Source organism: Mobula birostris, chromosome 3, assembly GCF_030028105.1.
Source record: "Mobula birostris isolate sMobBir1 chromosome 3, sMobBir1.hap1, whole genome shotgun sequence".
NCBI lineage: Eukaryota > Metazoa > Chordata > Chondrichthyes > Myliobatiformes > Myliobatidae > Mobula > Mobula birostris.
Genome location: NC_092372.1, coordinates 32,595,373 through 32,617,460, shown reverse-complemented (window position 1 = coordinate 32,617,460; position 22,088 = coordinate 32,595,373). Strand labels below are relative to the sequence as shown.

Genomic DNA, 22,088 nt, shown 5'->3' with positions numbered 1-22,088 from the left:
CTGACAACGTGTTCCCTCAGACCTTGTGTGAGCCTAGTGCAGAAATTGCAGGTGCCCCGGCAGAAATATTTAAAGCATCCTTAGCCAGGAGTCAGGTGCCAGAGGATTAGAGGGTAGTTTTTTTTAAGCATGTTGCACCAGACAATCAGCCAATCTTGTCTGGCGTGTGGTGTCAGGAATGATCTGCTTTCAGATTAACCGGGTCATGATTTGAACGTTCCTGACTTGACCCTTTTTTTTTACGAGGCTGAGTGTCTAGCTCGACGCCCAACCCGGCACGGATGGAAAGCGTGCTCGGGGGGGTGGCCCGATTTGGATTCGAACTCAGGAGCCTTCGCTCCAGAGTCCGGCGCTGATGCCATTGCACCACCAGTTGGCCGGTAATGAATGTTGTTTAGTTATTTACGAAAGACAAAAATAAGCCAGGAAATTACAGGCCAGTGAGCCTGACATAAGCCATGGATAAGTTATTGAAAGGTATTCTAAAGGACCGGATATATAAGTACAGGCATTAGCTAGACAGGGATTGATTAGGGATAGTTAACGTGGCTTTGTGTGTGGTAGTTTTTCGAGGAAGTTACCAGGGTAGTTGATGAAGGCAAGGCTGTGGATGTTGTCTACATGGAGTTTAAAAAGGCCTTTGACAAGGCTCAGTATGGGAGGTGTAATGTATGGATCTATTTCTTTTAGAGCAATGACCACCTCCCCCTTAGCACTACATATTGATCTGTTGTCTGTACACGTGCTGTTTTCTATGCTTGTGCATTGTACTCTCTCTCGCTGCATTGTAAGTACACCAGTTAAATCCATCTACTGCATGTTTGCCTTTATTTAATTGATATGTAGTTGCGCATAGACATAACAGGAGGTTGGTCAGGAAGGTTAAGCCTCTTGGCATTCAGGATGAAGGAAATTGGGTGAGACATTGGCTTCGTGGGAGAAGCCAGGGAGTGGAAGTAGATGGTGATTGCCTCTCTGACTGAAGGCCTGTGACAAATGATGTGTCGCAGGGATTGGTGCTGTATCTGTTGTTGTTTGTCATCTACAGTTCTGTGCAGAAGTCTTAAGCAAGACTTTTGCACAGTACTGTATTTGTCAAAGTGGAGTGGAGAGTGAGTTTGTAAATCTGACAGGAGTAAAGGTTGTTGGGAGTGGTGAGGGTGGCATTTTTTATGTGCTAATCAGAAACTTGTGTCCCACTTAATGTGGATTTCGGGATCCTGCCCAAGTTATCACCATTTGAGTCAAGTCTGGTCTGGGCCAGATGAGTCACTTGGATCTGGCCTGCATGGCAGCCTGCAAGAGTATCCTTAGTCAACTTGTGCTGTTCAGAAACATGGTTGTCTATGTACAAGATATAAGAGTGGACAATTGCCTGGTCAGCCTGGACCAGGAAAATGCTAGGATGGGACAGAGTATATTTCAGGACTTTTAGATACTGTACTGGAGGCCGTAGTGGAACAGATTGAAAGGCAGAGAGATACAAGAGGTGAGAAAGCAATATAATCATTGTAATATAAAGCAGGAAAGATAGCCATAGAGTTTAGTGTGAGGATTCACACTCCAAGGACCTGGATAGAGTAGTAAGTTTAATGACCATACATGAGGCAAAATTCTATCTTCACCTGTACTCTGCTTTGAAATACATCGCCAATTTTATGCATTGGTTGGTGCACTGAACAGCCCTCATTTCATGTACCCAGAATATCTCCTAATTCTGGCTTGTCTCCAGCCCCTGGTCGTTCTATTACACCTGCATTCAGTTATCACTGCTAAAGCGCGCCCTCAGAAAGATAATACATAATGTTTACATACTGCAAACAATACAACTACAGCAGCTGGATTTCTGAAACAGACTGTACAATGCCCAGGAACAATTTTCCCTCCCTCTTGCAGGACAGGGTGGTGCAAGAATAGATGCAGTGGTAACTAGATGTAAAGAGTCAGGCACAACCATATCCTGTACCCCAGAATATCCTTCTTGTGGTATAGTGTACTATGATTCTATGACAAACAGTGAATGGGCTAGTCCAGTAGCTGCACTGGGCTGGAAATAACTTGGTGATGCAGGAAGGGGTATGGAAAAGGTAAGAAATGTTTGCTTAAATTATACACTTTCAGAAGGTCTGGGTTGATCTAGCTCCATAGAGTGAAGTTTAATTGAAAAATTAAGTCCTAGGAATCTTCTTTGCCCTGAAGAAAAACACTGGAGTCAATGGTTGGTCCAGTCCTTCCTGCTTGCTCTCATCAAAACCCTGTGAGCTAAAAGGCAGGAAGTTCTGCGAGGCTGTCATTGAATGTAGAACAGTTTAGCATGTGAACATATCCTCAGGCCCAAAAATGTCTCTGCTTAACATGATGTCACACTAAAACAATTCCATCTGCCTACGCGTGATCCATATTCTTCTGTTCCGTTTGTGTTCATGTGTCAGTCCAAACACCTCTTAAGTACCACTATCATATCAAACACCACCCCTGGGAGTGCATTCCAGGCACCTACCACTCTCTGTGTAAAAAAAGTTGCCCCACGTAGCTCTCTTAAACTTTTCCTCTCTAACGTTAAACTTATGCCCCGTAGTATTTGACAGTTCTACCCTGGGAAAGAGGTTCTATCTTTCTGTAGCCTTTAGGGTAGTTCAGCACAGAAAGGTCTGTAGACACTTATCATGTCAAATTGTGAGGATCTATCTGCTTCTTTAAGGCTACCGATCATAGAGGTTCTTCTGTGAACGTATTGGCTGAAGGGTGCAGGCATGTACCATTGTGCTCCATAGATCTCTCTCTGAGCATCATCAGCTTGTTGCGTTGGAGCGGCTTCTAAGTTCCTGGGATCCAGAGAGCAATGCCATCTTCTATTTAGCAGGCTGGTCCCTCCTGGTGGTAAGATCAAAAGGGAGGTTCTAGACAAAGAGCAATTCAACCAAGAACTCAACGGTGGAGCTGGCGGAAGATGATGACACATTACAACAGCAGTGAAGGCAGAGGAAGGCTGCAGCAGTGAAGGTTCCCCAGTCATCTTGCACTCATTACCCCTGGACCCTGACCCTGATCTGTCAAGGGTAGTGTGGTGGCTGCCTGTGCATTAGCTTCCCTACATTAAACAAAGTCACGCATATGTATTCTCCATTTAGTGAATCCACCCTACCATCCTGGTTATATGTATTGATCAAGATCAGCCTCTATAGCCACTTGATGACCCATCAATAGATGACCCTTTAAGAGTACATCAAATTCAATTTGAGTGATTGCACTGCTACTACTCCATAGAACACACTCTGGATTGAAAGATGATCTGGTGGAATCGCAGATACCGTGAGGTTTTGTGGAGATCTACCTCTGTGCCTGACATGGAAAGTAGATTCTGAACCCCTTGAGGATGAAGAATCTCATGATTTTCTCCATGATTGCTTCTGACCAATGAATTCGATTTTTCTGTGTTTTCTGGGGTAGGCATTCTGCATTCAACTTTTATATTATTTACCAACTGTTGAAATTTCCTGTAGTGGTCAAAGAAGAACATTGTCTTGACGATGGCTCATTGAACATTGAAGCTTCTGGGCACAACATAAATTTCTATTCTGGGCAGGATTGGTGAGATGTATTGGTTTAGGTCAGATGTATTATCACGGTGCTCTATCTGCGGGGTTGCTGAAGACATCACCCAACTTTCCATCCTTTATTATTCTGCTCAGAAGTTCAGATGTGGTATTGAGTTTTGTGATGTCCCTGCTGTATTAGCAATTGGTTTAAAGATCACAACTATTAATATGAGTCCTTTCAAAAACACCAAACACTGTGTCTAGGTTATCTCACCAAAGTCACCTTGACACATTGACTACTGAAGTTAGCACTCAGAATGATTGGTGAGACATTGTCAGCAGCAGACACTTGAAGAACATGAATGGAGAGATTTTTCTTCCCATGCTAAATCTGCCATGAGACAGCTCCCCACCCTGTCTCTTGCGTTCACGTTCCTGCAGCAGAATACCTTGGAGAATGGATACCATTGTCCCTTTGTCAGGTCAGTTGATATGGAGCCATCTCCATGACCACTGCTGATCAATGCCGAGGTGTATTGAGCTGCATTCCAGTAAAAATAGCATGTTTGCCTTGACTTATGAAAGATGTACTCATTTTATGGTGTTTGTGACACTGTACGTGGTAATCATCATTACTGATGCAATCATTAGACCCCAATATCATGATAAAATATATGATTTAAAGTCACATCACAATTTGTTTCATGCCCAGTGTATATGTAAACTACAGGTGTCCCCCGTTTTCCGAACGTTCGCTTTACAACACCTTGCTGTTACGAAAGACCTACATTAGTTACCTGTTTTCGCTAACAGAAGGTGTTTTCACTGTTACGAAAAAAGGCAGCGCACATCCTGTAGCCAAGCTCGTCCCCCGAAACTGCATTCTAGCCGACATTGCCTAAACACATGCTTTATCTCGATTTATTTTGTGCATCCGTTAGCAAGTTGAGTTCTAAGGTATCGGAAGAGCCTAAAAGAGCTCGTAAGGGTGTTACACTTAGCGTAAAACTAGACATAATTAAGTGCTTCGATCATGGTGAATGAAGTAAGGACATTGTCCACGCGTTGAACTTGTCTGCATCCACCATTCGCACTATTTATACGCAGAGAGAAAGAACTTTGAACACAAACAAATACTGCAGATGCTGGAAATTCAAGCAACACACATCAAAGTTGCTGGTGAACACAGCAGGCCAGGCAGCATCTCTAGGAAGAGGTACAGTCAACGTTTCAGGCCAAGACCCTGACAAAGAATTTTGAAAGCCGCTGATGTTACTGTTGGTTCTGCTTGTAGCAAAGTGGTCTCTCTCAGTCGGCATCCAATAATGGATAAATTGGAAAGTCTATTGCTTGAGTGGATTGATGGGTGTACAAAACATGGTGTCCCGTTAAGTTTTCTTATACTTATGGAGAAATCAGTCAGTCTTTTTAATAAGCTGAAACAGAAAGCACTGGACGATGGTGAAAGTGTTGCGAAAGTGGAATTTAAAGGTAGTTATGGGTGGTTTGATGGGTTTCTGAGGCGAGGGCAGCTTCATAGTTTAAGCAGTGGTCCCCAACCTCTGGGCCGCGGACCAATACATTGCCGCAAAGAATGCATTGGTGCAGCGGTAGTCGGAACGCACCCAGCACATCTTTAAGAAAAAAAGCCGAAATAAACAAGCTAATTAATTAGGTGCCGCCCAGCCACGGAAATGTCGGCCTAGATGAGAGGCGATTACCGATTGCGTCAGGTGGTTATTCGTATAAGCAAGTGTTTAACTGTGACGAAACCGCAATTTATTGGAGTCTTCCCGATTCTGGTAGGTGAAACTACACTGTACATACATTATTTCTACTTTATATCGGCTGTGTATTTTTATGTGTTATTTGGTATGATTTGGCAGCTTCATAGCTTAAAGGTTACTGGAGAGAGTGTTTCTGCCGAGAGCACTTCCATGAGATTTTCGCTGGGCTAGACAGTGCTGTAGAAAAGTATTTCTACTTTATATAGGCTGTGTATTTATTATATCATTCCTGCTTTTACTATATGTTACTGTTATTTTAGGTTTTATGTGTTACTTGGCATGATTTTGTAGGTTATTTTTTGGGTCTGGGAATGCTCAAAAATTTTTCCCATATTAATAAATGGTAATTGTTTATTCACTTTATGACATTCCGGCTTATGAACCGTTTCTTAGGAACGCTCTACCTTCAGATAGCGGGGGAAACCTGTACTGTCTTGCTCAGGACTTAGATACAGGCCTTGATCTGCTACAGTTGCTGTCTCTGCCGCAGAGAAACAAATACTGATTCACATCTGAAATTTACTCTTAGGGTAAGTCCACACTGCGCCGGATAATTTTGAAAACAAAGCTTTTTCTCTTCATTTTGACCTCCGGTCCACACTGAAACGGCGTTTTCAGCCCCTGAAAACGGAGATTTTCGAAAACACTCTCCAGAGTGAATAAATCTGAAAACGTTTAATATCCGGCGTAGTGTGTACGGGGTAGACGGCTAATTTTAAAACCGCTGTCATGACGTGCCGGAACAGATGGTGGCGGCAGCGCGGCATTTCATTGTTTTCTTGAACGCAACTTCCACAACAACAATGGCGGACGGCCTCATACTTGTGTTGTTTACCTTCTTGTATACGTTAGTAGCTTGTTTGGAGTTAAACATAGCTATTTACCATGCACAGACAGCATATCTACGTACGAAAGGGCGTCGCTTGTGCTCGCATTTGCTGTGCCATGGATCTACACAACGTCAACGTTGTAATCAACCGTACAAAGACTGGTGGTTTTGGAGACGACCCGGCCCAACCAGTGTATGGTGGGACAATTTTGCAAATGAAGTAGTGGTTCCTGAAGAATGGTGTGATAACTTTAGAATGTCCAGCAGCTCCGTTCTTCGTCTAAGCGAACTATTACGTCCTCACATCGAAGCACAGACAACACGAATGAGATCACCGGTGGATGTGGTTAAAAAGGTCGCTTGCACTTTGTACTACCTAAGCGACGAAGGAAGGCTCAGGAAAATGGCTAACGTGTTTGGATTATCAAGGCAGGTGGTGTCCAAGATAATTAGAGAAGTATGCAAGGCTATAACTGCGCATCCGGGCCCTGCATATATCAAGATCCCACGCAGAGTCTGAAGTGAAGCACCTTGTAACCAACTTCCTCCATGCTCACGGCATGCCACAGTGTTTGGGATCGGTTGACTGCACACATATCGAAGTTAAACAGCCTACAACAATCTCCACAGATTACCTGAACAGAAAGGGCGGGTTTTCTTTGAACATACAGGCTACATGTGATTACAAATTCTGCTTTATGGATGTTGTTGTGAAATGGCCAGGCAGTGTCCATGATGCTGGTATATTTGCAAATCCAAAAATTAATGACTATTTGAAAAACGCTAGGATCCCCTCTTACAGACGAGTTGTGGTGGAGGGTGAGGATGCCATTCCTGTTTTTATGCTGGGAGGACCTGCATACCCCCTGATGCCTTATGTTATGAAAGAGTATACTAAAGGTGGTGTGACCCCACAGGAACAGTACTTTGGCATGTCCCTCTGCAAGTCAAGAATGGTAATTGAATGCTGTTTTGGACGTTTGAAGGCAAGATTTGGTGTTCTGCGCAAAGCAATGGACATAAATATGGAGGACCTTCCCTTTGTTATTTATGCATGCTTTGTGCTGCACAATTTCTGTGAGACAAACAAAGAGACTGTTCCTGAGCAAAATGTTACTGCAGCTTTGCAGTATGACAGAGAATTTCAACCCCCCACACAACCTAACAATTTCAGAACAGACGCCAACGAAACTGAAGCCAGAAGAGTTAGAAATGTACTCACCAAATATTTTGACCCATAGCTTACTGAATAAATAAGTTTACTCACTTCGCTGTTTTCTGTCTATTTATGCAAGTACTTCTCTGACAATAGATGTGCAACAGCCTTATGTAACATAGTACGGAAATACAAGATAACACTGATGCAGACATGTTTTATACATTTAACAAAGTGCTTTATTATTGTATTTCTTTTGCAAACATTCAGTAGATGCAATTGTCACTACTTCCAAAATGTCATTTTAAGTATTAGCTTATGTTTGGCATGGATGTGAAAATGTTAAGGGCACAAAAGGAAAATGGTAAGTTTCACTTTTACTCAGGTAAAAATAAAATCACTTTTGCCCAGTAACTCGTTTCATTGCACATGTTAAGTACAGCAAAATACTACAGAAAGACGTGGCAAAAGTTAAGGCAAACAAATGAGGTAACAGTAAAATCACTTTTGCCCAGTAACAGGCCTTATTGCATTTCGTTGTAGCTTTCATCCATGAAGAGACTATGGCTGTAGGAACTGTTTTCAGGGTGACCCCCCTGTGGGAGCGGGGAAGATGTTGGTGGGGCCACCTGGGGGTCTGTGTGCCCGTACGTGTAGCTATTGTAGTGGCTGTGAGGCTGGTATTGTGGCGGTGAAATACTGGGGGGGAGCCATCATATTCGTCATCTTTGCAAATGCCTCTGCAACAGAGTTAGTCAGTTTTTCAATGTTTGTTGTCAGTCAGGTCATACTGTCCGCGAACTCCTGGTCGGTTGCCTCCATACGCTCCAGTATTTGCTTCTTTAGTTTTAAGTCCTCTTGCACAAGAGCCAACAGCTGTCCGTCTTTTGGCAATTTTTTTTAAGTTTTTCCTGTCTGTATCTGGACAAGCGCACAGCAAGTCTTTCACGGCGATTTTCGACACCAAACCTGTCACAGCCATCACTTGTTGCTAGGTCCAAACTGTCAGAGTCGGGCGTGCTCGTCGAAGCGGGTGATGAGGCTGTACTTTGGTCGCTGTGATGTGGGTCGACCCTATCCTCCAAATCGCAGGTTTCAATGCCGCCTTGAATTGCCGTGGTTACTGGTGAGCCCCCCCAGATCTGCTCACATAACTCAAAGTACAGTAGAACAACTCTACCGTGTCCACTTTTACGTCCCGCGTCCACTGCCTGCCAGTATTTGTGGCGAATCGACTTAAGTTTGGTTATAATAACTGTCTTGGTTGTATCGTCCAATTTGTGTGGGTAGTCCTTACCAAGAGATTCTGACTGCTCTGCTGCGAGGTACTGTTCTTTATAGCGGTCGAGGATGTCGTTGTATTTGGTTTGGCACGATTCCCAGTCCACGTTCTCCACTGCTTTGCTGACTTTGTAGTCGATTATAACTCGCAAAGTAGCTCCAGTTCATCATCTGTCCAAACAAAGAAGTTTGGCCTGCTTTTTACTGCGGAGGTTTTCTTTGTATCCATTGCAGGCGTTCTTGAAAACTTTTCTTCGCTGCTGTTGTTGTAGATACTCCAGTCTTTAACCAACTGCAAAAGCACAAGGCTGCAGCAGAAACGGAAATAGAATACCGCCTCCTCTTCGGGTGTTTCCTGTAGATGTGTCTGCGTATACCCAGTAGGAGGAGATTCACCCAAATATCTTGTTCAGAGTGGATGGAGATATTTTGAAAAACGCCTAGTGTGGACGCCTGTTGTTTTTACTCGAAACCAGCATTTTCAAAATTATCTGGAGTAGTGTGGACGTAGCCTTAATCTTTCTTCAAAAGTTTGCAGCTTCAGGATTGGTGGAGTTGGGCTGTATTACGGGAGCTCAGATGTGTTGTTCCTAAGACAACTCCTGGAAGTGCACTGACTCCGGACACAGGGATTGGTGGGCTTGTCCTTTGCCATTGCCACTCTCAGTGTACAGAGATGGGTTATACTGGCACTTTTGTTCCCAGCGCTTCATTCCTGTTGTGACTCTTTTTCCTTTGAGGTATGTGTTCAGTTTAACCTCCTTCTCCTTCTAAATTTTGCATTCCCTTCTGCTTTTCCTGCCACTCCTCTACAGAAGAAGTGTCACGTTTGCTCTGTAGGGGCAACAGGCCATCTCTTAGTGCCTGGGTTCACTTAGATTTGTGGGCATTTCTTTTCCTCCTTTGAGTGATCCAGCCTGCTCCTGCATCTAGGTTGTATTCAATCTTCTCTCGGACAATGGACCGGGTTTGCTGGTAGTCAGTATGTTTGCACCATGTACACCCCATGCTCTTGTGCTCATTTGTGCTTTTCTGCTCCTCATTTTCCACCATCGCTTCCTGCTCATCCTGAAATTCAGCACATGGGTGATGGCCATTTTAATTTCTTCTGCTACCACCCTGACTAGTTGTGTGTTCATTTGTTTGCTCCTGTCTCACTGACTGGACATTGTTGCATACTCCCTTTGGGCAGTCTTTGCAGAAGTGAGCAGCCTCCTCCCACAGGTTCCTCCTGTAGATTGATTGTTGAACCATGTTGCCAACAGAGGCCTTGAGTCGGTGGTAACGAAGGCAAGTGCAATGTTAGCATTCTTTTCAGAAGGACTAGAATGTAAAAGCGAGGCAGTGTTGGTGAGGCTTTATAAGCCAGAGCAGGAAGGGATACGGGGAGAAGGTAGGAGTTTGGGGTCGAGAGGGAAAATGGATCAGCCATGATAAAATGGCAGAGCAGAGTAGATGGATATAGTGTATGGTTCTATTTCTTTTAGAGCAATACCTCCCCCCACCACCAGCACTACATAACTACGTATTGATCTGTTGTCTATGCATGCGCATTGTTCTTCTTTCTTGCTGCAATATGAATACACCAGTTAAAGACATCACCTCCATGCTTGTTTTTATTTAATTGATATGTAGTTGGGCACAGACAAAACAGACTGGTGAAGAGTACGAACCTGAATGTCTGAGAATATTGCGAACTGCACTGACAATTATGGAATGAAACAGCGAGAGTTAAACAGTACCAGAAGGCCATTTCAGATGCTAACAAACGCATGAGTACAGTGCATAGTATTAGTGAAAGTTGAACTGAATTTAAAGTGAAAATAATGTGGCAATGGCTTCAGTCAGGATAGATGGCAAATTTGATAATGGTAATGAAGGCTGGGAGTCATATATCGAGAGGGTTGAACTGTATTGTAATGCAAACAATGTGAAGGAGCAAAAGAAAGCCACTTCTTAGCTTAATGGGCCCAAAAAGGTACAGTCTCTGATGCAGCCTAGTAACCCCTGCAAAGCTAGCAAGCCAGATGTTCGATGAAATTGTTACAATTTTACAAAATCACTTGAGCCCTACACCGCTGGTAATAGCTGAGGTATTTAGCTTTTATAAAAGGAACCGATCAAAAGATGGAAGACTTTTTGAATACATTGCAGAATTGACAAACTTTCCCAGTACTGTGAATTTACAGATGGACTTTCTGATGCATTAAGGGACAGGCTTGTATGTGGTATGCACACTCAAAAGAGGCTACTGAATGAAAGAGACCATTGCATTATCATTAGAGTCAGCAGCAAAGGATGCAGCAGAACTACAGAAAAGGACGTTAGAATGTGAAATGCACAAAATGTCTCTGAATGGTGTAAAAAGCCAAAAATGTTACAATGTGGCAAATTCTTCCATAATGCAAATACTGTTGGTTCAAATAAAAAGTCTGTAGAAAGTGTCACAGACAATATCACATAGAGAGACTGTGCAAGGCAGACAGAAAGCACAACCGAGTGAGAAGTCTCAAATGCAAAAGTAAGCAAATGAATAACGTTACTGGATGTAAAACAGAATCAGTCAACATAGAGTCTGACAAACTTGAAATGTCATGCTTAGAACTCCACAGTATAACTGAAGCAGATCACAAAAGTCATCTGTATTACAATAGATGTGTCTGATGTAAAATTGAAAATGGAGCTGGAAACATGGTCACCTTGTCCATAATTCCAGAGGCTGACAACAATCGATTGTTTTCTAAGATACCATTAGAGAAGACCTCAGTGATGCTAAAGATTTACACAGGGGGTGAAAATGTATCTCCCAAAGACAAACTGAAAGTAAATGTGATGTATGGAGGCCAAACACAGCATTTAGAGCTTTATGTATTGAAAAGTGGGGAGCCAGCATGTTATGGATGTGAATGGCTGAGAAAAATCCAAGGAAACTAGCAAATCAAAGCTCTAGTGTGACATCAACAGGCAATGGCAGCCCAAGTGGTAACACTAATCAGAGACTAGCATAGCTGCTTAATGCTAATGAGAAGGTGTTTGAGAAGGGGATTGATAAACTCAAAGACATGAAGGCTAGAATTGAACTGGATGAAACAGCAACACCAAGATTCCATAAAGCGTGTCCAGTGTCTTCGGCACTATGTCCTAAAATGGATGCTGAACTGCAGAGTTTGGAGGCTTCTGGCATTCTCTCCAAGGTTGAGTAGAGTGATTGGGCCATGCCCTTTGTCCCAGTGATCAAGAAATGGAAAGCCGGAGCCATTTGCATATGTGAAATTTCAAGGTGAGCATCAACCTGGTGCCGCGTACTGTGCAATATCCCCTACCACGAATAGAAGACATTTTTGTATCTTTGACAGACAGGGAGAGGTTTTCAAAGATTAAGTGTCACAAACCTATCTGCAGATGGGGATTGAAGTGTCAAGCAGGAAGTGCTCCAGCAATCTGACAAACAGCAATGAACCAAGTGCTCCAAGACATCCCAGGAACACAATGCTACCTTGATGACATCATCGTGACTGGCAAACATGACGAAGAGCACCTCCAGGAACTTGGTAAAATGTTTCCCAGGCTGAGTGAGTATGGTTTGGATGCAAGGAGAGGGAGAAATGTGAGTTTTTCAAGAATGAAATCTTTTATTGTGAACCTGTTATTGATAAGCATAGCTTACATAAGTCACAAGAGAAGATTGGAGCAGTGCTATCGGCACCCAAACTGGAAAAGTAGTCAAAAACTCAGGTCATACTTGGGCCTTGTAAGCTACCACCACTGGTTTCTCCCAAACATTACTACAGATGGATCTGAACGCCCGATTGCGTTTGCTTCAAGACCACTAACAAGCACAGAACACAACTACGCACAGATCAACTGAGAAGCCCTTAGCCTAGTATGGCTAATAAAAAAGCTCCACTGCTAACTCTATGGACAAACGTTTATGCCAGTGACAGATAGCTTCTTGTGTCCATTTTTAATCCCAGGAAGGGAATTCCAGTGATGACAGCTACCTGGTTACATCGTTGGGTACTATTCCTAGGAGCCTACTCTAATGGCATAGAGTTCATGGGTACCAAACAACACAGCAATGCTGATGGCTTGTCAAGTCTTCCACTATTGGCCACTGAAGAAGAAAATCCTTCATACTGTGACCCAGCAGAAGTGTTCCTCACTGCATTGGTGGAGAGGTTGCCAGTAACAAATTCCAAAATTCAAATGGAAACAAGGAATGATTTGACATTGTCAAAAGTCTATGAAATCAGCATGCAAAGATGGCCAGCTCATGGTAACCCTATGTTTCCAGATTTCTCAGCGAGACGAGACCAACTGTCGATATGTCAAAGAACGCTGATGTGTGGATCTCATGTTGTGGTTCCCTCTAAACTGTGCACCAGGTTGTTAGAAAACCTGCCTGAAGGACACCTGGATACTGTCAAAATGAAGAGTCTTACCTGGAGCTATGTGTGGTGGCCGAGAATAGATAAACAGATTGAAGACTTGTCCAACACTGCTTAGGATGCCAAGAAGTTTAAAATGCACCCCCACAGGCACAGTTACATCCTTAGGAGTGGCTGCTGTCACCATGGCAAGAACTTTGCTGGGCAATTCATGGATCCATGATTCTGATTACTGTGGATGCTCATTTGAAGTGGCTGGAGGTTATACCAATTAAATCAACCACTTCACCAAAGACTGTCTCACCTCTGAGGACTATCTTCACCTGAAAAGGCTTACCAGAACAAAAGTGTGAGTGATAATAGACCACAATACACATCAGAAGAATTCCGACTGTTCATGAAGAAAAATGGCATCAGAGATTTCAAGTCAGCTGCTCTCCACCCAGCAATGAATGGGTCAGCTGAAAAGTTTATCCAAAGCTTCAAGAAGTCCATTAAGGTGATGGACAAGGAGGACATTTCTGTGCAGCACAAGGTGGACACCTTCCTTTTTGTGTATTGGAACCCTGTACATCTGATGACAAATCAAACACCTGCAATGCTGGTCATGAACGGGAATTTGTCGAATTCCGATGAAATGGAAAGCTTTTGGGGTATCTTTGGTCTGTGTCTTTGCTATTGCTTAGCACATACTTGGGCTTGGTGATAATACTGATGCACATTTTTTTTGCTGGTGGAAGGAGGGGGTATCATTGCTGGCTGCCGCTTACGCGCGGGAGGGGGTAGTTGGGGGACTTTGGGGTTTTCATGTTTAACTGTCGTTCATTTTTTTGGGGCACTTCTCTGTTTTCATGGATGTTGTACGAAGAAAAAGCATTTCAGGATGTATATCGTATGCATTTCTCTGACATTAAATGACCTTTGAACCTTTGAAAGGGAAATTGAATGTTTTGTACATATACAGTTTTATGTTGCATTAATCTAAAGGAAGGAGGAAGTGCAATGTATGGATCTATTTCTTTTAGAGCAATGACTCCTCCACAGCAGTACTCATTGATTTGTCTGCGCACACGCTGTTGTCTACGCATGCACATTGTTCGTTCTCTCTCTCTCTCTTTTTATCCCCCTCTCTCCCTCCCTCTCTCTCTATCTCTCTCCGTCTCTCTATCTTTATCTCTCATGCGAATGCTCCAGTTAGAGCCATCTGCTGTGTGGAATTGTGCCATGATGGAATGGTGGAGCTGACTCAATGGGCTGATTGGTCTAATTCTGCTCCTATGTCCTATAGTGTTCAGGGGATGTTTCCAATAGTAGGAGAGTCTAGAACTAGAGGGAACAGCTTCAGGATAGGTGTCCCTTTAGAACAGAGATGAAGTAGAATTTCTTTAGCCAGAGGATGGTGAATCTGTAGAACTCATTGCCACGGATCGCTATGGAAGCCAAGCCATTGGGTACATTTAAAGCAGAGGTTTATAGGCACTTAATTACATGCCATCCATATGGATGCTGTCAGTTATGGGGAATAATTCAGCCATAACTGATCATGGCTGCCATGATGGAATGGCAGAGTAGACTTAATAGGCCAAATGTCCTGATTCTGATGCTCTATCTTCTGATTTCAAACCAGTGATAAAACATTGTGGCAGGTGGATGACATTGCTACCTTTGCCTTTCAAGGAACCCAAAGAGATCAAGGATAGGCATATGTGAATTGTACATATGGACAAGAATGTGTTGTTCAATTCTATGGGAGAATCTCAGTGGTCAGTAGTACCAAGAGTGTTTGACGAGGGTGGTTATTCAAAGGATCTCAAAATCTTCAGACTGGCATCTAGCTTCCGAGAGGTGAAGTTGATATACATACTCTGAGTAAATTCTCAGAACAAGGTCCTCATTTTGTCTAAAGGCACCCACTTTAAGTAATAACTTCTTCCTAAAGATACTTCACTTCTAATTCCTCCAACAGTGTTCATGCAAAGATGAGTGTTTTACATACTTATTTTGAATAGCAGATTTAGTTTAGAATTGCTGTTTCTTGCTATGGTGTGATTGGAGCTATAATCATCAGTCCAGGCCTCCAGGTTACTATACTGTTAATTCAGCTGGTGTGTGCTACCATTGTACCTTGATATTGGAAATTCAAAATAAATAGAAAATGTTGGAAATACTCGAATTGAAATGAATTGAATTGTATTGACTTTATTTCTTACATCCTTCACATACATGAGGAGTAAAAATCTTTACGCTATATCTCCATCTAAATATGCAATGTACAATCATAGTAATTTATAATAAACAGAACAGTCAGTGTAATATAGAGTACACTCAAATCAGCGTGAGTTCATCAGTCTGATGGCCTGGTGGAAAAAACTGTCCTGGAGCCTGTTGGTCTCAGTACCACTTCCTGGATGGTAGTAGCTGGAGTAGATTGTGGTTGAGATGGCTTGGGTCCCCAATGATCCTATGGGCCCTTTTCACACACCTGTCCTTGTAAACTTCTTGAATCATGGGAAGTTTACAACTATAGATGCGCCGGGCTGTCTGCACCACGAGTCCTGCGATTAAGGGAAGTACAGTTCCCATACTAAGTAGTGACGAAGCCAGTCAGGATGCTCTCAATTGTGGCCCTGTAGGATTTGGGGGCCCGTACCAAACATCCTCAACCGCTGGGGTGAAAGAGGCGCAGTTGTGCCTTTTTCACCACACAGCTGGTGTGTACAGACCTCGTGAGGTCCTCGGTGATGCGGATGCCAAGGAACTTAAAGCTGATTATCTTCTCAACCCCAGATCCATTGATGTCAATAGGCGTTAGCGTGTCTCCATTCCTCCTGTAATCCACAACCAGCTCCTTTGTTTTTGCGACATTGAGGGAGATGTTGTTTTCTTGACACTACTGTGCCAGAGAGATAACTTCATCTCTGTAGGCCACCTCGTTATTGTTTGAGATAAGGCCGATTAATGTAGTGTTGTAGGCAAATTTATTTAGCAGACTGGAGCTGTGGGTGGCGACACAGTCATGGGTATACAGAGTGTAAAGGAGGGAACTTAATATGCAGCCCTGGGGGGCTCAGTCAGCATCTGTGGAGAGAGAAAAAGAGTTAACTTTCATATTGAATAAATAAATTTTAACATCATTTTTATAGAATAAAAAATTCAGAATAGGGGCTTTGTGGAGGTATTTTTTTTTGTTTATTTTAGCAGTGTGCCATGACAAATCCCGAGGACATGTGAAGCATCTTTGACTGCTTAAAATGCATGAGTAGGTCACATTTTAGAACCCCAGTGAGATCCAAATTAATAAATGAAACTAATGGGGCAGCAAATTCATTGTTTTTTAAAAGATTTTGCAACCACTTACGTATCAAATTGCTTTCCAAACTAGTAACCGTGGATTCAGTATTCACAGGGTAAATGTCTGTATATACAGTAAAAATTGGCTCCACAAAGCCCCTATTCTGAATTTTTTATTCTATAAAAATATATAGAAATATATAGCAAATATATGAAACAAGTTTATGGTATTTGGTCATGTCTTATTTGCAGTAACTCATCTTATATATAGAGTTTCAAACTGCCAATGCCTAAGGCTTCCAGAGTGGGTGATTTACTGAAAACCATTTGAGCTCCTAGTTGATTGCAACAGTAAATTCTAAGGATGGCTATGAAATGTTTGCAGTTTAGCTTCTATTATACACCATTTCCAGGAAATGCACTGAAATATTGCACAAGCATCTGTCATTGGTGAATAGTTGTTTATTGTAAAGTTATTTGTGTCCTTGGAGTATGTTGCACTCTTTCTTGAATTTATTGCTTAAGATCATGTGCTGTCATTCTGCAGGCAAACAACTTTGTTGAAATCCATTTTATTTTTAATCTCTGTGCTTTTTGAAAATTCTTCATGGACTTAGAATATTTGAAGGCCAAAATTGCATGAGCTTTATCAATTGCAAATTTCAATTTGGGTGCAATTAAGTCCTGAGCAAGCAATGCTCTTATCTTACCCATTATTCAAGGGCAAATCTAGCATCATTGCAAGAATTCACTGGTGACAGGTTATGTGCTTTGCAGGATACTAGCTTCTGGAGGGAAATGGGTCTTAGTTGGGATTGATACCAAGGAAAGAAAAATGCTTACAAGCATGGGAAAGAATTAAATATTAGAATACTTACGTTTACACAGCCTTTTATACAATTTCAGGGCATCAAGAGGGGGCAAAGGGATCCACAGGCAAGTGGGAAGCTTTTAAAGGTGAGCTGGTGAGAGCTCAAGGTCTTTCTGTTCCTGTTAGCATGAAGGGCCTGCAAGAAAATAAACCTTGGAGTAGTGTATAGTGACATATATGTAATTTGATAATACATTTATTTTGAACTTTGAAGGTTGAGTATAAAAGTAGGAAGTAGACATCCCACCCTGAAAAAACTCATTTCAGGGAAGTAGCACCATCAATTTGTGGGAGACTCCCAAACTTCCGGGAGAGGTGGGATGTCTACAATAGAGTAGCTCCTTAGCAGCTAGCCAGCTAGTTTAAATAACGTTAGCTACGCTAATGAATGAATGACACCTGTTAAACTCACCTCAATATGTCTTTTACAGTCTTAACCCACCATGGGCAGTATTTTTGACCCCTATTAGTCAGGGCTACACTTTAGGGTAGTCTGGGGTGACGTACGTTTTATATTTTCTTTTTTTGGAACACACTGCCATGGCGTGCCCTTGCTCTCTCTCGCTCGTGCTGTCTCTCTCCTGGTCGCTGTTGCGCTCTGTCTTGCTTTCTCTCACTCGCTCTCAAAAAAAAATTGATTTCCGTGATATTGTATATAACTTGCAGGCATCAGGGAGCCACTATTAATATGCGGGAGACACCTAGAACTTCCGGGAGAGGTGGGATGTCTGTAGGAAGTCATGGTACACTTGTACAGAACACCAAAACTGAACAAGTATTTTTTTCTTTTGATTGCTGGAAACGAGGAATAAGAACAGGTGTTACGGGAAATACACAGCCGGTCAAGCGGTGTCTATGGAGATGGGAATCAGAGTTGACGTTTCAGGAGTGACATTGCTAGTGATATTGAACATAGTGCAGATGTTTTTTTCTGGAAAAAAAACCCAGCTCCTTTTGGAGTACAACACTCACAGTGCGGAACTACAGACTGAACTTGTAACAAATGCCATGGCTCTAGAATCGGGCTTGGTCACAGTTAGGAAATGGAGGAGGAAATAATTTAATTTGTAAATTTAATGTTTCTGTAGAAAATGTGCACTTGTACCTGATTGGAATTGTTTAGCTTGATCCTACCGGATAAGTGCAGTAAAAGGCAGGTTGCAGTGATCTCTTATTAATATAAAAAGCAGGTGACCTCCAGCTGAAGGGTTCTATATTTGCTCCATTACTTATTGAAATCAGAAGACACAAAATATAGACTATGTATAGACATAAGAATGGGCTGTACTCATCATTTTATTGTCAGGTTGATACATAAATAGATTCACCAAAAATATCAGAACATAGAGGTTTGTCCATGATCATCTGTAGAAAAGATTGTCATGCTCCTTTTCCTTGGTCAAAATACACCATATATTGGAACTCTGATCTCATTAACTTTGGCTAATGAGCTGTAACTGATAACAGAATAAATCTCTGGAAAACCAAGATTAAAGATTGGGCAGTTTACAACAATATTGGTGACTGTGTGAATAATTAAGGGAAGTGTTGCAAATCAAGGTAATTGTAAGGGGGAGTAAATGATTTAGAAATTAAGCAGTCACTGTAAGGCGGAGGGACTTAACGATGTTGAATGGTGGGGAGAGGTTACTGCATTGAAAAGCACACCAGTGGATTAATTTGCCAGGTCAGTCTGCTGTTACGGATATTGGTTTGCAAGGCAAACTCCTCCCCTGCAGTACAAGCAGGTGAATATGTTTCATAAACTTAACTTGTTGGATGAAATCTGCAATGTTCTCCTTACAAAATGCCTTTTAGCCACTTCTCTTGAATGCAGTTGATGCCAGCTACGTTATGACATGCTAATTGCTAGCATGAGACATCATCATAAGACATAGACATAGACATAGGAGCAGAATTGGGCCATTTGGCCCATTGAATCTTTTCCGCCATTCACTCATGGCTGATCCTTTCTTCCCACTTCTCATCCCCACCCCCCATCCTTCTCCCCGTAATCTTTGATGCTGTGTCCAATCAAAAACCTATGAAGCTCTGCCTTAAATACACCCAACAACTTGGCCTTCATTGCTGCCTGTGGTAATAAATTGAACAAGTTCACCACCCTCTGTCTAAAAAAAATCCATATATCTGTTTTAAATGAATGCCCCTCTATCCTGAAGCTGTGCCCTCTTGTTCTAGACTCCCCCATGATGGGAAACATCCTTTCCACATCTACTCTGTCTAGGACTTTCAACATCTGAAAGGTTTCAATTAGATCCCCCCTCATCCTTCTAAATCCCAGCAAGTACTGACCCACAGCTATCAAACGTTCCTCGTATGGTAACCCTTTCATTTCCGGAATCATCTTTGTGAACATCCTCTGAACCCTCTCCAATGCCAGCACATCTCCTCTTAGATGAGGAGCCCAAAATTGTTTAGCATACTCAAGGTGCCTTTTAAAGCCCCAGCATCACATCCCTGATCTTGTATTCATTCCAGACCTCTTGAGATGAATGCTGACATTGCACCTGCCTTCCTCACCACCAAATCCAGCTGCAAGTTAACCTGCTTCCATAATAGACAATTGAATTGAATTGGTTTCTTATTATCACATGTGCTGAGAGAGTGGAAATTTTATTTTACATGCCATCCATATGGATGATTTCAATACGACAGTGCCATCAGTTAGTACTAGGGGAAAGAATAACAAAATGCAGAATAATGTATTATACTTACAGAGAAAGCACAGTGCAGGTAGACAATGATGTGAAAGGGCATAACACGGTGGATTGTAAGGCTTGGGTTCAATCTTTCTGTACTTGGGCCCCCATACAGTAGTCTTCTAACAGTAGGTGGAAGCTGTTTATGACCTTGGTGGATTGTGCTTTCAGGCCTTCATATATTCTTCTTGCTGGGGCGAGGGAAGTTGGGATAATGTTTGGAGTGGGTGGGGCCTTTTATTACTTTGGCTGTGTTTCTGAGGCAGTAAGAAGTGTAGACAGAGTCCAGAGAGAGGAATCTAGTTTCAGCAATGTGCAGAACTATGTTCATAACTCTGCAGTTTCTTAAAGTCATGGGTAGAGCATTTGCCATTACAAGCCGTTATGTATCCAGATAGGATAGTATCTGTGGTGCGTCAATAAAAATTTGTGAAGGACAAAGATGACATATATACCAAATTTCTTTAGGCTCCTGTAGAAATAGAAGTATTGGTGAAATTGTTTGACCATGGCATCTGCATAGTTGGACCAGGACAGGCTTCTGGTGATGTTTACTCCTAGAAAAGTGAAACTTTCAATGCTCTTGACCACAGCAGCAATGATGTAAACAGGAGCATATGCACCAACCTCCTTCCTGAAGTCAATGACCGGCTCTTTTGTTTACCTCACCTTCCTTTCTCTGTTTGGCTACTACCCATATGGTGGTTGGCTTACATCCAGTTTATAATGAGGGGTGTTTCCTGACTGTCATATTCATGGGTTTTGGATACAAATAATGACCAATAAATGGACACTGGGCAGCCCAATTGTTGATTCAAAAATACCTTTTCTGAAGCTTCCCTTCAAATGGCACCTCATTATGGAGGAGGCTGCCAAGGAAGTCAATGCTAGGGGGTTAGAACTGAGGACATGGCAGGAATGGAGTTCATGAGTTATTAAGGTAAGATTCCTATTATCCGCAAGAAATAAGTACTTCCTGCTTCCCGTCTCTTGCTTATAAGCCTTCCACCAGTTTTGAGTCCACCTCCTAATCACCCAGGCAGACTCCATTTCTCAGTGCTGTTGAGCCATACCTTCACACCTCACATCTTAAAAACAGCAAATAAGCATCCTGCCTTACCATGCATTCTTCTTGTAGATCTCAAATTTATGCTATTGGCAGGCACCCTTCTGTACTCCACATGATTCATTTATTTATTTATTGAGATGCAGCGTGAAGTATGCCCTTCTGTCCCTTCGAGCCATGCTGCACAGCAACCCACCAATTTTAATACCAGCCTAATCGTGGGACAATTAACTTACCAACTGGTACACCTTCGGACTGTGGAGGAAACCCACACAGTCTTGAGGAGAACGTACAAACTCACAGGCAGCATTGGGAATTGAACCTGCGTCAGCTGTACTGTAAAGCGTTAAGCTAACACTACACTTCCGTTGCCGCCCAGTGGTTACAAATAAAATTACTAGAGGCCATGAACAATCAGAATCTGAATTTACTTGCATATCCTGGGTCCAATGGTACAAAAATGTGGGGTATATGAACGGAGATCAGTTGTGTTCATGGCAATGCAAGTAGAGGTGACGAATTGGAAAATGTATATTACTCTGTCACTTTAGAGAGCAGAAGCATGCTGAAGGTACAGTGCTTCTTGACCTTATGCTAGTACATACATATTGTACAGATATATTCATGTGGTGTTCAGGAACCAGGTACGTAGAATTGGATTTCATATGTGTCAGTTTGCCTGAAGGTGAGATTGAAAAAATTCATTCTATAGCCAGACTTAGATGTTAACTTTCACAAGTTAGGTCACCAAGAATGAGTTGACAGCTATACTTTGAGGGTCATGGATAATCTGCCAAGGTGTTGGCTCGCTGTGGCTCAGAGCATAAGAAATTCAGCTCCACTCTTGCCTTTGATTTGTGGAACATGGATATATTTTTATCCGAAACATTGGATTCGGAGCAAGAAGGCTGTGAGTGGAATGGCTGAGGATATCTGGATCGAAGGCATTTTACTACTCGGGGTAAAAGAGAGGCAAGAATGCGCAGGCGCGTGGCGTCAGCCAGTAGAGCGGGAAACGTTTAAAAAGGCGAGGTAGGTTTACCTGTGTTAATTGTGGAAAGGAAGTACTACGTGTGTGAGGCCGGTTTTCTGTGCTCGGTGTCAGATGTGGGAGGTCCTGGAGCCTCCCAGCCTCCTGGACGGCCATATCTGCACCCGGT

The 22,088-nt window shown here is 42.5% G+C and overlaps 1 protein-coding gene across 3 annotated transcripts in view; it reads left to right on the top strand.

Annotated features, from left to right (window-relative positions):
• The window catches only part of LOC140194560 (GTP-binding protein Rit2-like), a 387,704-nt gene that overhangs the window by 89,925 nt on the left and 275,691 nt on the right, over nt 1–22,088 (top strand). Inside the window, exon 1 of one of the 3 annotated variants that reach the window (XM_072251779.1) lies at nt 9,142–9,332. The exons of the other annotated variants lie outside the window; for them this stretch is intronic. The gene's annotated coding sequence lies outside the window, so the exon portion shown is untranslated. Of the gene's footprint in view, nt 1–9,141; nt 9,333–22,088 lie in introns of those variants that run through there. 3 annotated transcript variants of the gene reach the window in all.